We start from the raw sequence: 16265 nt of genomic DNA on the forward strand, positions 1-16265 counted from the left end.
GTTCACCCGAAACTATCACAATGTTGTCTGTTAACTGGCTATACCCCAATACAAATAAAAAGTAAAAAAAAAAAAAAGTGAAATAAGTCTTAAAAATCTAGGGATTCCAATTGCAGGAGTTAAAAACTGAACAGGATTCTAGAAAGGCAGCATATTACCCCACATAATGTCGCATCAATCTGCCAAGGTAAAAACCTCTGTGGTTCCTTTTATATTTGAAATTCCATTTCTTTCATATTCAGTTCAGTTATTCAGCCATGTCTGACTCTTTGTGATCCCACGGACTGCAGCACACCAGGCCACCTGTCCATCACCAACACCCAGAGCTTACTCAAACTCACGTCCATCGAGTTGGTGATGCCATCCAACCATCTTATCCTCTGTCGTCCCCTTCTCCCCCTGCCTTCAATCTTTCCCAGGATCAGAGTCTTTTCAAATAAGTCAGTTTTTTGCATCAGGTAGCCAAAGTATTGGAGTTTTAGCTTCAGCATCAGTCCTTCCAATGAATATTCAGGACTGATTTCCTTTAGGATGGACTGGTTGGATCTCCTTGCAGTCTAAGGGATCCTCAAGAGTCTTCTCCAACACCACAGTTCAAAGCATCAATTTTTTGGTGTTCAGCTTTCTTTATAGTCCAACTCTCACATCCATACATGACCATAGGAAAAACCATAGCTTTTCATATTTCTCAAGGCTTATCCCTTTTGTCTCACCATAGTTCTCAAATATGAGAGAAAAAGGAAGAGTAAGGCATACAAGAGACCAAAATACTGCTTCCGATACTAAAAACACTGCAGATATGGCTTAAAATTCAAGGCAGAATTCAAAGACATTGATATTTACACACACACACACCCCCACACCCACCCCAGAACTACAGCCTGGAGGAGTGATGAAATATGTACTCCCTGCAGACAGGAAGTTCCTGAAGAAGGGCGAGAGGATGGGGCAGAGGTGCATGTGTCTGTTTCGGCTTCCAAGCTCACAAATCAGGTATGTCATTCCTACAACTCTTGGGAAGAATGAATGAGGTAGTAAAGAAAGGCTTTGGCCACCTAATGCAAAGAACTGACTCATTAGAAAAGACCCTGACGCTCAGAAAGGGTGAAGGAAGGGGGAGAAGGGGACGACAGAGGATGAGATGGTTGGATGGCATCATCAACTTGATGGACATAATCTGAGAAAGCTCTGGGAGTTGGTGATGGACCGGGAAGCCTGGTGTGCTGCAGTCCCTGGAGTTGCAAAGAGTCAAACAAGACTGAGCATCTGAATTGAACTGAACTGATAGTCTCACATTGGCATAAGTCCCTCCAACATGGGAGAAAAACATCACAATATAGAAGAGATAACCACTCTCTCCCAAGAGATAAGTCTTGGTGAATCGTTTGCAAGCATAACCACAGAGTAAATTCTTAGCAAAGGAAATTCTAGCTCATTTTTATCTTCATTAAATTGTTAGCTTTCCCTCCAAAAAATTCTCTCTCAGCAACAAAGTATGAAGATTCCCTTTATTCATGCTCTCACCACTAGTTCTGGACACAATCAAATATTTTATATTTTCCCATCCGATGTGCAAAAGGGGGAATGTATCTCGTTGTTGTTTTGATATGCATTTTCTTTATTGTGATGAAGTTGACCTTCATTTCATATTTTGAGTTTTTTTTGAATATGTGTGTTTATTTTTTTCTATAAGCTTATGTCTCTATGCTTTCCTCTTTTTTTTTAAGGTTGTCACTCCTTTAGTGACTGGTTTGTATGAGCACTTAGTGAACTAAGGGAGTTATTCATGTGCCTTAGGTGTTGAAAATCTGTTTTCCTAGATTGTTATTTCCTTTTAGCTTTGTTTTTGCCATTAAACAATTTTAGACTATTACATGGGTAAATTTATCAATGCTTATATTGTAGTTCTTTATCCAGGTAAATTAGCATAACATAGTGTAGATTTGACTGAGTTTCTTTCCCAACCTTGACAACAAATTATATTTGCTATCCTTTTAGACGGTGTTTAAGGCTCCCATGGAGGGTAAAGAGTAGACCTTTAAGTCATTTACCTTACTTTACTTTACTCACCATTGTTTTACAGAGATGGTGCTGGAATTTTATCTGTTAATACTGTCTGTACAAAATTTTACTTTAAAAAGTGAGTGTAGCTAAATGGCGGGTGGTGGGAAGTTGGAACTCATGTCTCCATCAGGTTGGGATTTAGAAAAACCAAACACTGATACCCCCAATATATGCTGTACACGGAAGGTCTTTCTCCCTTTACTCTCTCCTTGCACCTCCTCCAGTCTCCTATTTCTAGCTCCAGCTAACATTCACTCCTCTGATGGAGGAGGGTACACTAACCCAAGCTTGTGCTTTACCCATTCATGTGCGTATTATGTGTTATAACAAGTTTGATGAAACTGTCGAGACCATGGGGAACAGGACTGGAAGTGGAGAGAGCCAAGTGGTAATCTCTGGGCACTGCCATTGAAAACGCTCCTCTGGCAGGCAAAAATGGCCGCAGGCACTCACAAGCCAGACACCTGGGCTGGAACTCTTCCCATGGCAGGAATGCCCAGCTGCTAGGGCACTACTCCTAACCTCCTAGAGACCAGCAACTGGATGGTACTTCCTGCAATGACTGTGTTCCAGGGATTTCTAAAAAAAACCCTACATGTTAAATGCATTTGCGTGGGTCTTGACAATGAACACAGCACTCCCGTGGGCAGATTTTCACCATGATGTAGTGATGATATCATTAGGCCTGTAATCAGAAAATGTGACTTCTGCTCTAATACAGTGTGCCTCTTGGAGACAGGCATGTGTTTCTTCAGCAGGACACAGAAATTAACCATAAAAGAAAAACTTCACTGAGATTTCATTAAGTTGAAATTATAATCAAAAGAAACCAAATTTCCCCTTACTTTCTTTAAAATACATATGGCTGCTTAAAGTAAAAATTATCATACAGTATCACGGTGGTAGAATGGGTTTTCGTGGAAATCAGAAGTTGGGTCTTTTCTATCAAGTTTCATGACCTTTTTTAATTGGCCTGTTTTGACTATGTACATGTATTATAATTATCAATATCATTGGGTTTAAATCAACTGTCTTGTTATTTGCCTTCTATTTCTCCCTCTTTTTTTTCTTTTTGTTTCTTTTCTTCTATTTTACAGTTTTCTTTTGGGTTGTGTACAATTCTATTTTTTCTTTTGGGTTGTGTACAATTCTATTTTTTCCCATCACTCCCTAATTGGCCTTATATCTTTGCTTTATGTTTCAGTCATTATGCTACATTTTACAATATGCATCTTTAATATACTTCAGTTTTACTTCAAATGATATTATAATACATCATGTAAAATATATGACTGCTATGAGATTATAAATTCATCTGTACAATTCTTTGAACTACTGTCATATTTTACTTCTGCATATATCAGAAACCTCATGACAAACTGTTGTTATTTTGTTGAGCTATTCAATTATTTTAAAGCAGTTTTATAAATGAGAAAAATTTTATATTCAGGTATCCCAAAATCTTTTATATTTTCAACTCTAGAAATACATTAAAATGGTATTGCATCATTACCAAGGAAGATTTGCTCCAGAAATGATTGGTAGTTTTAACATTCAAAAATCTATAACTGTAATTCACCATATTAATAGAATAAGGAAAAATGTATACAGCTAACTCAAAAGATGTAGGAAAAACAGTGGCATGAATAGCTTAGTCCATAAAGAAACTGCCTGCAATGCAGGATGCCTGGATCCAATTCCTAGGTCAGAAAGATTCCCTGGAAAAGAAAATGGTAACCCACTCCAGTATTCTTGCCTGGAGAATCCCATGGACAGAGAAGCCTGACAGGCTACAGTCCATGGGGTCGCAAGAGTCAGACACAACTGAGTGACTAACACTTTCACTTTCCAAAACAGAAACTTCTGAACAATTGGAAATACAAAAGAATTTCCTAAATCTCATGAAGGACATCCCTGATAAACCTAGAGCTAAAATCACATTTAAAGGTGAAACAGTTAAGGATTTTTCTGAAACTTAGAGTAACATAAGGTTAGCCACTCCTGATACATTTACTCAGTGCTTTCCTGGATGTCCTAGTACTACAGTTAGGCAAGAGAAAGAAAGAAAGACCATAAAAGAAGAGGGCAGCTATCTCTATTCACAGACTGCTTACGTGGCAAATTCTAAGGAATTTTTAAAACAACTATTAGAATGAACAACTAAACTTAGAAAGGTTGCAGGATACGTCAATATTTAAAGTCAATTATTTTTTTTTTGAATACTAGTGGTATCAACTGGAAAATTAAAAGAAAAATTTCATTTATAAAGCGTCAAAAATATAGCATACATACTAGGAAACAAATTTAACAAACAAACCTCTTTGACTTCTGCAATGAAGACTCCAATACCCTGCTCAGAGTGACTAAAGAAGACCTAAACAAACAGAGAGAGAGACTATATTTATGGATTGGGATATTCAACAGCGCTTAGATGTCAATTCTCACCAAAATAATCTATAAAGTCAATGCAATCCTAATTAGAATTCCACTAGGACTTTTGTAGAAATAGACAAGTCAACTTAAAAATTTACATGGAAATAGGAAATGGCATAGATGAGCAAAAGCAAGCTTGAAAAGAAAGAATAAAACTGGAACATAAAAACTGCCTGATGCTGACTTACTAAGAAGTTTCAGGAATATATGGTATTGGCATGGGATTGACCATATAGTCAACAGAACTAAATAGAGAGTCTAGAGGTAGGCCCACCTTTATAAGACCCTTGGAATTTTTTCACAAAGGCTCCAAAGAAATTCGTGAAGAAATCAAAGTGACAAATGATGTTAAACAACTGTATATTCATAAAGAAAAGATAAACTTTGACCACTATTTCATATCATATGCAAAAAATGGGGCTGTAATATATATCTAACTACAGATGCTAAAATTTGAAAGCATCTAAGAAACTGGGACTACCACATGAAGTTAGGAAATATCAACAGCACACAGAGGGCAATAACCACAAAAGGAAAAAAAACTGATGTTTTATATTTCATCAAAATTAGAAACATGTGCTCATCAAAGGACACCATTACAGGGATTTCCCTGCTGGTCCGGGGGCTAAGACTCTGTGCTCCCAATGTAGGGGGCCCGGGTTCAATCCCTGGTCAGGGAATTAGATCCTACATGCTGCAACTAAGACCTGGCACAGCCAAATAAGTAAATAAATAAACATTTTTTAAAAGACATTATTAAGTAAATAAATAGCCAAGCAACAAAGTGGGAAAAAATATTCACAAAATATGTACAGTATCTGACAAAGGATTGGTCTTGAGGATGCATGAGGAACTTCCACAACTCAGTAATAAAAGGCAAATAACCCAATTCAAAAATGAACAAAAGTCTTGAACAGAGACTTTGGAAAAGATACCAAGTGGGTAGAAAGCACCTAAAAACTGCTCTATATAATCATTCTTCATAGAAATGCATCTTAAAGCTGCAAATGAGGTATGACTACACATCCACCAAAAGAGCTAAAGGGCCAATACAGCAGTTGTTGAAAAGAAAGGACAGTAACTGTAATTCTTAAAAACTATAAGCACTTACCAAAGGTATAGGAAAGCATTAAGTCTACAAAATGTCATGTAGAGGAAAGTTCATAGATTCGTGATAGCCAACAACTGGAAACAATCCAGATGTTTATCAACAGGAGAAGAGAGTTTTATAAAACACTGCCATATATTTAAATAAAATGAAATACTACTCAGTGGTAACAATGTATCATCATGCTGAATGAAAGAATTCTCTCACAAAAAGAGTACATACCCTAGGCTTTGATATAAAATTCTAGAACAGGTAAAACTAAAATATGGTAACAAAACATCAATATAGGGATTGCCACTAGAGGTAAACTCAACACTAGGCAGGGGCATGAGGACACTTGCTAGGATTGTGGCAATGCTCTCTTTCTTGATTTGGTTTGGGCTATACAGGTGTCTGCATTTGTCAAAAGTCATAGACTAGTAGAGTTGGGATTTATACATTTCACTAAGTATATTTAACTATGTAAATTTTGCCTAATAAAAGCATGGCGAAAAATTAAGCTATAAGTAATTATATGGATGTGTGTGTGGCTTCATCGCTCAGTCGTGTCTGACTCTTTGCAACCCCATGGACTGCAGCCTGCCAGGCTCCTTTGTCCATGGGGATTCTCCAGACAAGAACACTGGAGTAAGTTGCCATGCCCTCCTCCAGTGGATCTTCCCAACCCAGGGATCGAACCCAGGTCTCCCACATTGCAGGCAGATTCTTTACTGTCTGAGCCACCAGGAAAGCCCATGAATACTGGAGTGGGTAGCCTATCTCTTCTCCAGAGGATCTTCCCAACCCAGGAATTGAACTAGGATCTCCTGCTTTGCAGGCAGATTCTTCACCAGCTGAGCTATCAAAGAACATATTTATCCCCAACATATTTAGGGATAAAATGTACTAATATCTGTAACTTACATTATAATGTGTCAAAATTGATGGATAAATAGACATGTGATGAAACAAGTTTAGTAAAATATCAATGGCAAAATTGGGGTGGTGTGTATAACCCTCCACAGTACTACCTCACTCAGTTCTTGACACTTTCTAACTCTCAGAGTTTAAGCGGCTAACTCCTACCAAAAGAAAAAAAAAAAAAACATTGATTAGCCAAGTAATGACATGGTACTACCACAGGTTCTTAGAGGAAACTCTTGAGATAGAATGATGAAAATCAATACAAGAAAGATATAAGCCTATGCCCTACACTCAGTTGTGTCTGACTCTTTGTGACCCCATGGACTGTAGCCCACCAGGTTCCTCTGTCCATGGGACTTTTCAAGCTAGAATACTGGAGTGGATTGCCATTTCCTCCTCCAGGGGATCTTCCCAACCCAGGGATTGAACCCACGTCTCCTGCATCTCCTGTATTGCAGGCAGATTCTTTACGCGCTGAACCATCCCCTAAGATAATTATTTCCTAAAAGAACAGCAGAATGTGGACTGAAATATGTTTGGCTGCTTAAGCCAGACTCTTCCTACAGTATTTCTAATTTCTACAATTACATATAGTTCCTACTGTGTGTCACTTTATAAAGATCTGTATTTACTGTATTTTAATACTCGCATTGTGAGATCAGTATTACTGTCCCCGTTTTACAAATGAGCATTAAGCTTCCTGAGGTGAACAGCTGTCATGGGGTAGAGCCAGGGTTTCAAATCAGGGCAGTCTGTCTCCCAAATCCATGCTGTCCACCGCTATGCTCCATTTACTGTCTTTAAACTTCCAGGAGCAGGAGAATTCAAATCATTGAGGTTAGCGTGTTCCATTGCTGAGCACTTCTGTCTCATCTATTTCTTTTCCTTGGTCTATAATTGGACTCTGAAACATCTGCAGAATACACAGCCTATACTTTTGCCAAGGTGTCCTTCTTGTCAAATTGAGCAAACTTTGTCCTTCCAAAGTTCTAGTTCTTTATGGACATCTTGAGAGAAAACTTGACGAAAAAGAGAAGACAAAGAGAGGGCTGGCAGAGAGACCCAAAGAGAAAGAGAGATGATCCTAATGTCAGGAGAAAGCAGGTGTCTAACTGTGGGCCAAAATGTTAAATTACTAGAGCAAGTCAGTTTCCCAATTTGCCATGATGCCAGCCACACAGAAATAACAAAGACCTGCATCTATCAGCAAACAGCTGAAGATAATTTTCAGCAACACTGTGCCCAAAGCAAAGAAAGGCATTCGAAAGATCTCATTAAACCTTTAGAGCCTGAATGATCAACTGATTTCATTGTAAGCCACAGACTTTGCCTCCTGCACTCTCCAAAGCATCTCTTAGCTCCGCAGTTTCCTGGGAAAGTGATGTGTCACACTGAGCAAATCTACTTGGCAGGCATCATAAAACTGATCCATGCTATTCCTTGCTCAGAGATCTCAGAAACCTGTCCTCTGTCTGTCCTGTTTGAGGCTTGGTGTTGTGTGTTGGAGGGTCTGCTCTTTCCAAAGGGCCAAAGTGTAAAAGATAAATCTTTGGATATGAGTGAAGTTTCTGATATGGCTTATCAATTGAGGCAATCAGTGAGAAAGATGTTTCTGAACCTTTCTGTAACATCAGTTTCCTACCTCTTTAATTAGGAATATCAATACCTTTTCGATGGACATAAATTTGAGCAAACTCCAGGAGACAGTAATGGACAGGGAAGCCTAGTGTGCTGCAGTCTATGGGGTCGCAAAGAGTCGGACACAACTAAGCAACTGAACAACAACTTTCCAGTGGCTTCTTGGGTAGCTCAGTAGTAAAGAATCTGCCTGCCAACATAAGAGACATGGGTTCAATCCCTTGGTCAGGAAGATCCCCTGGAGTAGGAAATGGCAACCCACTCACTATTCTTGCCTGGAGAATCCCATGGACAGAGGAGCCTGGTGGGCTACAGTCCATGGGGGTACAGAGAGTCAGACACGACCTAGCACTCACTCACTCATACCTTTTCAGAGTGATTTCATGTTTTAGAGAACCATCATGAACTTTCTAAAGAAAAAGAAATGCTTCTCACAAGTATTTGGGCTGACTGGGTACCATTCATTAAATGGTACATTGAACCTGTATTTTAAGAGGCCTGGTGGTGTTCCCTCTCAAAATTCCTTCACTGCATATCATAAAACACAAATTCTCTTTCTCTCTCTCTCTCTCTCAGACACATACATACACACATTTCAACACTTCTTCATCTCTAATCGAGTAACTGGGTTTAACGAATGTAAACTACTCTGAATTCCACCCTCCTACTGAGTGATCTTAGAGAAAGTGTCCAACCCAGGGACACTCATTTCCATGACTCCAAGACTCTAAACTCGATGGAACCACTCTTTTTTCCCTAGTTCTGCAGAGTTCAAATGGGACTAGGTTCCTCTTAAAGCTACTGTACTCTTATTCCAAATGTTAGTGGGAAGAGGGTAAGAATGCAGAAAACAGGAGAAATGTGAAGGAACTGCATTGAAAGACTGAGTTCCATCTGTGGACTTAAAAGTATCTTTTGATCTCCTACACTTAGCCCTCAGGTCAATAGATTACCATGTCTGCCTGCAATATGGCTAGATCTGCTTCTGCCTTCCACACCTGCAACCAGCTAATCTGAATGACAGACCAACTCCTTTCCCAGGTAACTCCTACCAGCCAACCGTTAGCTCTCAAGTGTCACATCAAATTTAGAAGACGAGATTTATGTATTAGTACACAAAGAAAGAAACCAGCCCCATAAAAAAAAAAAAAAAAAAAATTCTATCAAAGAACAGCCCCAGCCCTGCTTTAAAAAAACAGAGACCAACAGCATCGATCTTGAACAGCATTTGAATGGCATTTGAAATAACAACAGAAGTCTTATTTCATAAGAAAAATTCTTATAATGAAAATCATCTCTGCCTTCCATCAACTCACTCATGGGATGGGAAACAGAAATTCTTAAAATTGGAATTTTTGTACTGTATGTATGTTTTTAGCTGTCTGGGGTTTTTAGTTGTTTTGGTTTTGTGTTTAGTTTTTTCATTATTCTTGCTCATTTTTGGCTTTTGTTTTTTTTTCTTACTTGCTGCACTTTCGCTGGGTTCACAGGCAATTAGTTCCTTTCACACTGGTGTCATCCTGATGCCACCTTTAAGACTATGCTTCCATAAAAGCAGAAAGATGGTAGGAAATGTCACACTGCATTTCTGAGCAAACTTTGTTTACCAGCAAACTAACACAAGTTCACAGTAATACTATGAGTGCCCCCATCCGAGGTATTCTGACAGATCAGAAATTCAGCAACAAGAATCTTCAGCAAAACTTCTCTCCAAGTCATGGAGAAGGGAACAGCAACACACTCTAGTATTTTTGTCTGGGAAATCCCATGGATAGAGGAGTCTGGTGTACTGCAGTCCACAGGGAAATAAAGAGTTAGACACGACTTAGCAACTAAACCACAGTATCTTCAAGTCAAGACAGTTTGTAAAGCACCAAAGAGTGATTTTTTTTTTCCTGAGTTGGCCTGAGGGTTGACTGAAACTACTAAATATCTCTATAGCTATATGGCTGCATGGGGAAACTAAAGAATTGCTTGAGTTGTGCCTCCTATGTCTTTTAACTAGAGGGCAATATCATGTTCTCCTAAATTTAGAATTAGACCATTCAATGTAGTGGTAAGATTCCCATCAAAATAAGGCATTGAGAATGCCCTTAGTTTGGAATAGAAGGGAGAGTTTTGAAAGTCTTCATATTGGAAGAAAGATTAAATATTCGACTTTTCAAATTCATTTAGATAAGAGAAAGCATACCCTCTCAATTTAAAATAGCTGCCATAGCCTTGGCAGAGTGAGTGTTCTGTATATTCCATCTAAAAATTATTTACAAGGCACCTTATCAAAGCTCAGCCTTATTTATTTCTGACAAGACAAATATCCAGAAATAAAAGACATCTTTTTATTCCTTCTGAATCTGTCAGTCTACTGCCTTCTATATCAGAAGCATGAATGATTGGGAACTTAATTCTGCGTGTGACGCAAGGAGGCTAATATAGTCAGTGATGGAAAATAAACGTAGAACATGATGGAAAATTGTCAGCTCCCCAAACAGTCCCCTTCTAAAGGGGAAGGGTGTGAATGGAAAGGCTCTGGATTGACGGGATTCAGTTTCAGATTCTGATTCAGGGTTGTGAATCTAAAGCAAATCACAGTACTTTTCTGGGTCGTAGTTTCTTTGTATACATAACAAAGTATATAAATTGGGCTCATTGTGCTTGTAAGTTATAGAAACTCAATTAAAAGTATTTTAGATTCTAAAAATTGGATTATCTCACATAATCAAAATTTCTAGATCACATACTCCAGGAAAGGCTGCATCTCGGTGCTTAAGCAGGACACCACGGAACTGTCTCTCTTCACCCCTCACTCATCGTCCTACGTATGACCTTCCTTTTCAGAGAGGCCCTTCTCAACAGGATATAAAAACGGCCTTTGGAAACTTCAGCTGATATTCTACCTGCTATGTAACAATAGTGGAACGAGAGAACATTTCCCAGCAGTTTCGGCAAAGGTCCTAGAGCTGGCAATCCTAAGGTTTCACTCACCCAACCTGAACCCACATCAGCTCCTGAACCAACAACCATGACCAAGATGAGACACAGGAACTTTGGCTTCACTGAGTAACATGCTCACAAATACAATTCAAAGAAGTCCAGGTGCTATTAGAAGAGAAAATGCAAACATATGTTGGTGGGAAAAAAAATAGATATTAACTACATGAAGGAGATGGATTAGAAGATACCAAAAGTTTCCCCACAAACCCTAATAATCTAAGAATCAGTCATTATAGAATCCTCCTAGCTTTTAAATACTTAAAAATAAGGGAGAGAAAAAAATTTTAACTTTATTACTTGCCCAAATTATTGTTAATCTCTATATATAATACATTACATGATTTATTCCAAACAAAATAACTGCATAAATAAAACACTATCCCCCAAATTGGGTGGTTGTGACTTATATAATTAACAAAAATTAAATAAAAAGAAAAATGATTTGGTGGAATTTATCAGATTTTTTCCCCATAGATCTCCTTATAGAAAAACATGTGGTCACCACTAAAGGTCAGTCTTTTGCCATTTGATTCATTATGGTAAACAACTGGAAATAAAATAAAAGATGCTCATATATAAAAAATCATTAATTCTCAAATGGACTAGGTAAAACTTAGAAACACTCCAGGAACCATAGCCATAATTCTTAATAATTGTGGAAAAACCCATTCTGTTCTAGCTAGGAAGCATGTGAACAAAATTCTTGCATGAAAAGCATGATGAGAGGAGTTAATTGAGACTGCAAGTAGCTGAAGTTATAATTCTGCAGTTGCAGAAGACAATGGAAGAGACACTAACATTGCTACCAAGAGAAGAAAAACTAGCAGCCCCCACAGGAAGGGATTTCATGATTAGCATGTCAAGGATGGTGTTTAGGACAGTTAGTTTTATGTCAACTTGACGGGGCTAAGGAATGCCCAGATAGTTGGCAAAATGTGATTTCTGGAGGTTTGTGAGGGCATTTCTGGAAGAAATTGGTGCTTGAATCTACAAAATGAGTAAAGAAAATCTACCCTAAACAATGCAGACAGGTGTCATCCAATCCATTAAGGACTTGAACAAAAAGGCAGAGGAAAGGTGCATGCTCATTCTGCTGGAGCTGGGACATCCATCCTCTCCTGTCCCCACTCATGGGAACTCCTGGTTGATTTCAGGCCTTTGGATCCTGGCATTTACACCAACACCTGGCAATGTGCTCCCCTCCCTTCTCAAGCCTTCGGGCTTTCTCAGACCTTCTCAGGCCTCAGACTGGGAGCTATATCATCATCTCCCCTGGTCTTTAGGCCTTTGAACTTGGGCTGAATTATACTGCAACTTTCCTGATTCTTCAGCTTGTAAATGGCAGGGCCACATCATGGCATATCTGGTGCCTCTGTAATTGCATAAGCAAATTTTCCCCCTGAAATCTCATCTTGTATATCAATAACCTAGATTTTTATATCTATACCTATCTATATCCTTTTGGTTCTGTTGGGGTTCATATTTCATTTTCACTGGTTATTACATAAATGAAATTTCCAAAAGCTTTTTTTATTAGAAATTATTCCATGAAATTATGCAGTATACGTAGGCAGCATTGATCTTTTTTCCTTCCCCTTATGAACCATAGCCCCTTTTCTTTCCATTTACTGTGACTGTTTTTAACCCTGTGAAGTAGTCACTGCACCCTTGTTTTTCTCTATCAAGGTCATATTTGAAAGAAGCATCAGCTCTGTGGAATCCAAGACTTTTCCACCCAACAGAGGCGATCACTCTAGTACCTCAATGATGTCACCATTACCTATGCCACTAATGCATATAATGATTTTTTTCAGTGCTTTGGGGATGTTTAAAGGAATAGCAAGATAGCTTGTAAGAGATAATTGCTAGATTTTACACAGGCAAAGCAGACAGGATGGTCTTAAAATTCTTTTCAATATTGTTCAGGCTACATTACGTATGTATGTAATTCACTTTTTTATTGACATAAAACAGCCACAACCAGCAACTACAATCAAAGTTCACTTATTCATGTGAGTGATAATAACAGATGAAAGACTTCCAAGGAATGGAAGCATCTCCCAGAAAATACTCAGTCCAAACATTTTCCATTTATCACTTGCATAACATCAAGGTCTATAAAACATTCACAATCAAAGCTGTGGGATTTTGAAGAGAGCATTATTTTAGAGGGCAATATATGTTCTCACTCATATAGCTAGCCTTTTGTGTATCTGTATACATCTATGCATACAGCAAAAAAGCTGGCTTAAAACTCAACATTCAGATAACTAAGATCATGGCATTTGGTCCCATCAGTTCATGGCAAATAGATGGGGAAACAATGAAAACAGTGATAGACTTTATTTTCTTAGGCTCCAAAATCACTGCAGATGGTGACTGCAGCCATGAAATTAGAAGACACTTGCTCCTCGGAAGAAAAGCTATGACCAAACTAGAGAGCATATTAAAAAGTAGTGACACTACTTTGCCAACAAAGGTCTGTCTGGTCAAAGCTATGGTTTTTCCAGTGGTCATGTACAGATGGATGTGAGAGTTGGATCATAAAGAAAGCTGAGCGCCGAAGAACTTATGCTTTTAAACTGTGGTGTTAGAGCAGACTCTTGAGAGTCCCTTGGACTGCAGGGAGATCCAACCAGTCCATCCTAAAGGAAATAAGTCCTGAATATTCATTGGAAGGAGTGATGCTGAGGCTGAAGCTCCAATAAGTTAGCCACCTGATGTGAAGAGCTGACTCACTGGAAAAGACCCCAATGCTGGGAAAGACTGACGGCAGGAGGAGACGGGGATGACAGAGGATGAAATGGTTGCAGGAATCACTGACTCGATGGACATGAGTTTGAGCAAGCTCCAGGAGTTGCTGTTGGACCAGGAAGCCTGGTGTGCTACAGTCTACGGGGTTGCAGAGAGTCAGACATGACTGAGTACATCCATGTGACGATAAGTAGTAACTAAAATACTTGAGCAATAAATTCCCTTGGTAGGTTGCTATGTCTGAGCAGAAGTTTTCTGTTCTTTAAAAGCTGAACTTGAAACGAGAACAGCAGAGACTGAGATCATTTCATAATTAGTATATACATGTGACCTCTCTGGGGCTTCCCAGGTGGCTCAGTGGTAAAGAATTTGCCTGCAATGCAGGAGACTCGGCTTTGGTCCCAAGATCAGGAGGATCCCCTGGAGGAGGAAATGGCGACCCACATCAGTATTCTTGCTGGGAAAATCCCATAGACAGAGGAACTTGGCGGCCTACAGTCCATGGGATCACAAAGAGTTGAACACGACTTAGTGATTGTGCATGCATGCACACGACATGACATGCGTGTCATGCATGATGAGAAACTGTATTTCAGTCAGTTCAGTTCAGTCGCTCAGTCGTGTCTGACTCTTTGCAACCCCATGAATCGCAGCACGCCAGGCCTCCCTGTCCATCACCAACTCCCCAAGTTCACTCAGACTCACGTCCATCGAGTTGGTGATGCCATCCAGCCATCTCATCTTCTGTCGTCCCCTTCTCCTCCTGCCCCCAATCCCTCCCAGCATCAGAGTCTTTTCCAATGAGTCAGCTCTTCACATGAGGTGGCCAAAGTACTGGATCTAGCAGTATGAAATATCACACCGCATGGATGCCAGTCAGGCTTCCCAGCTGGCACTAGTGGAAAAGGACCTACCTGCAAATGTAGGAGATGTAAGAGATGCAGGTTCGATCCCTGGGTTGGGAAGATCCCCTGGAATAGGGCATGGAAATCCACTCCAGTATTCTTGACTGGAGAATCCCATGGACAGAGGGGCCTGGTGGGTAACAGTCCATAGGGTTGCACAGTCGGACGTGGCTGAAGCGACTTAGCAAACATGCATGCATGGTATCAACCAATAAAGGCTAGATGATGCTACAGTAACAATCTCCCAATTCTTAATAGCTTGAAAAATGAAGATTCATTTCTCACACTACATATTCATCAAGGGTCTGCAAGGGGGATCTTTCCTCACTGAGAGACATAGTCTGATGGAAAAATCATCTTGATGTTGCCAATCCAGTAGCCATCCCAAAGGGAAAAGAACACTGTAAAATTCCTTACAGGAAATCAGAAATTCCTCCTGGAAGTGGCACATGTCACTTCTCCTCCTTTGTCAGAATTGACCACGCTGTCCCTTTAAAGTCATCATGTCCCTACTAACCACAGAAGAGTTAAGAAGTACAATTCTATCATGTGTCTCAATGGAGGAAAGCTAGATATACTCGATGAGAAACATTGATGACTACCACGGAATTAGATTGCAATGGAGCAAAGCTCTGAAAAGTAGGATCAAGGTAGTGACTACATTGTAGTTTGCATAAAAATAGAGGGTTCCTTGAATCCTGGTAAGAAGGAAATGAGCAGCCATCTGGAAGTGAAGAGTAGTCCACATAACGATACATCATAAAATATTTATTTCCTGTTTAACAGGCACTGTTCATTCTGTAGGTTCTATTTCTTTCATATTATCTTGCTTTCTTTACAAAACCTTCAACAAAAAGAAATTCCATTGGTAATATTAAGCAAAGACATCTGAATTCCTGAACTGGCCAATATCCTTTCATATGATAATAGAAAAGGTTATTAATTTCTACTACCTGACGATCTTGAATAACACAGATTCAAGCTATAATAGTATTGAATATGTGTGATGGACACCCCTTTCCAAGGCATACATAAAGCATGTCATTGCTTGTCTTCTTATTGTACAAATTATGAAATTATGTAATTTAGCTGGTGTCAAATATGTTTTAAGCATTGTAGGAATTTTTTTATGGGAACTTCTTGGACTACAATCTCAGATTTTATCCCTGATTTGAAGGATTTCACTGCAGAGCTAATTCACCTCACTGCCTCCTCAGGTGCTCTGTCTCTGAACTGAGGGGGTGTATGTGCCCCTCTCGTGATTCATAGTTGGGAATGGTATTGATCAGAACATGCATCTTATTTTATGTAGCTTTTAAAACATTGCCACATAGGGACTTTCCTGGTTGTCTAGTGGTTGAAGCTTTGCCTTCCAATGCAGGAGGTGTGGGTTCAATCCCTAGGTGGGGAGCTAAGATCTCACATACCTCATGGCCAAAAAACCAAAACATAAAACCAAAACAATATTG

General features: G+C 39.3%; 1 protein-coding gene across 17 annotated transcripts in view; it reads right to left on the reverse strand.

Annotated features, from left to right (window-relative positions):
* Positions 1 to 16265, reverse strand: part of LOC147366685 (uncharacterized) — a 361042-nt gene that overhangs the window by 35433 nt on the left and 309344 nt on the right. The window contains exon 3 of one of the 17 annotated variants that reach the window (XR_015169473.1): positions 7161 to 14311. The exons of the other annotated variants lie outside the window; for them this stretch is intronic. The gene's annotated coding sequence lies outside the window, so the exon portion shown is untranslated. Of the gene's footprint in view, positions 1 to 7160; positions 14312 to 16265 lie in introns of those variants that run through there. 17 annotated transcript variants of the gene reach the window in all.

This window comes from Bos grunniens, chromosome 8 (assembly GCF_055505025.1).
Source record: "Bos grunniens cultivar Pamir isolate PY7600 chromosome 8, Bosgru_T2T1.0, whole genome shotgun sequence".
Lineage (NCBI taxonomy): Eukaryota > Metazoa > Chordata > Mammalia > Artiodactyla > Bovidae > Bos > Bos grunniens.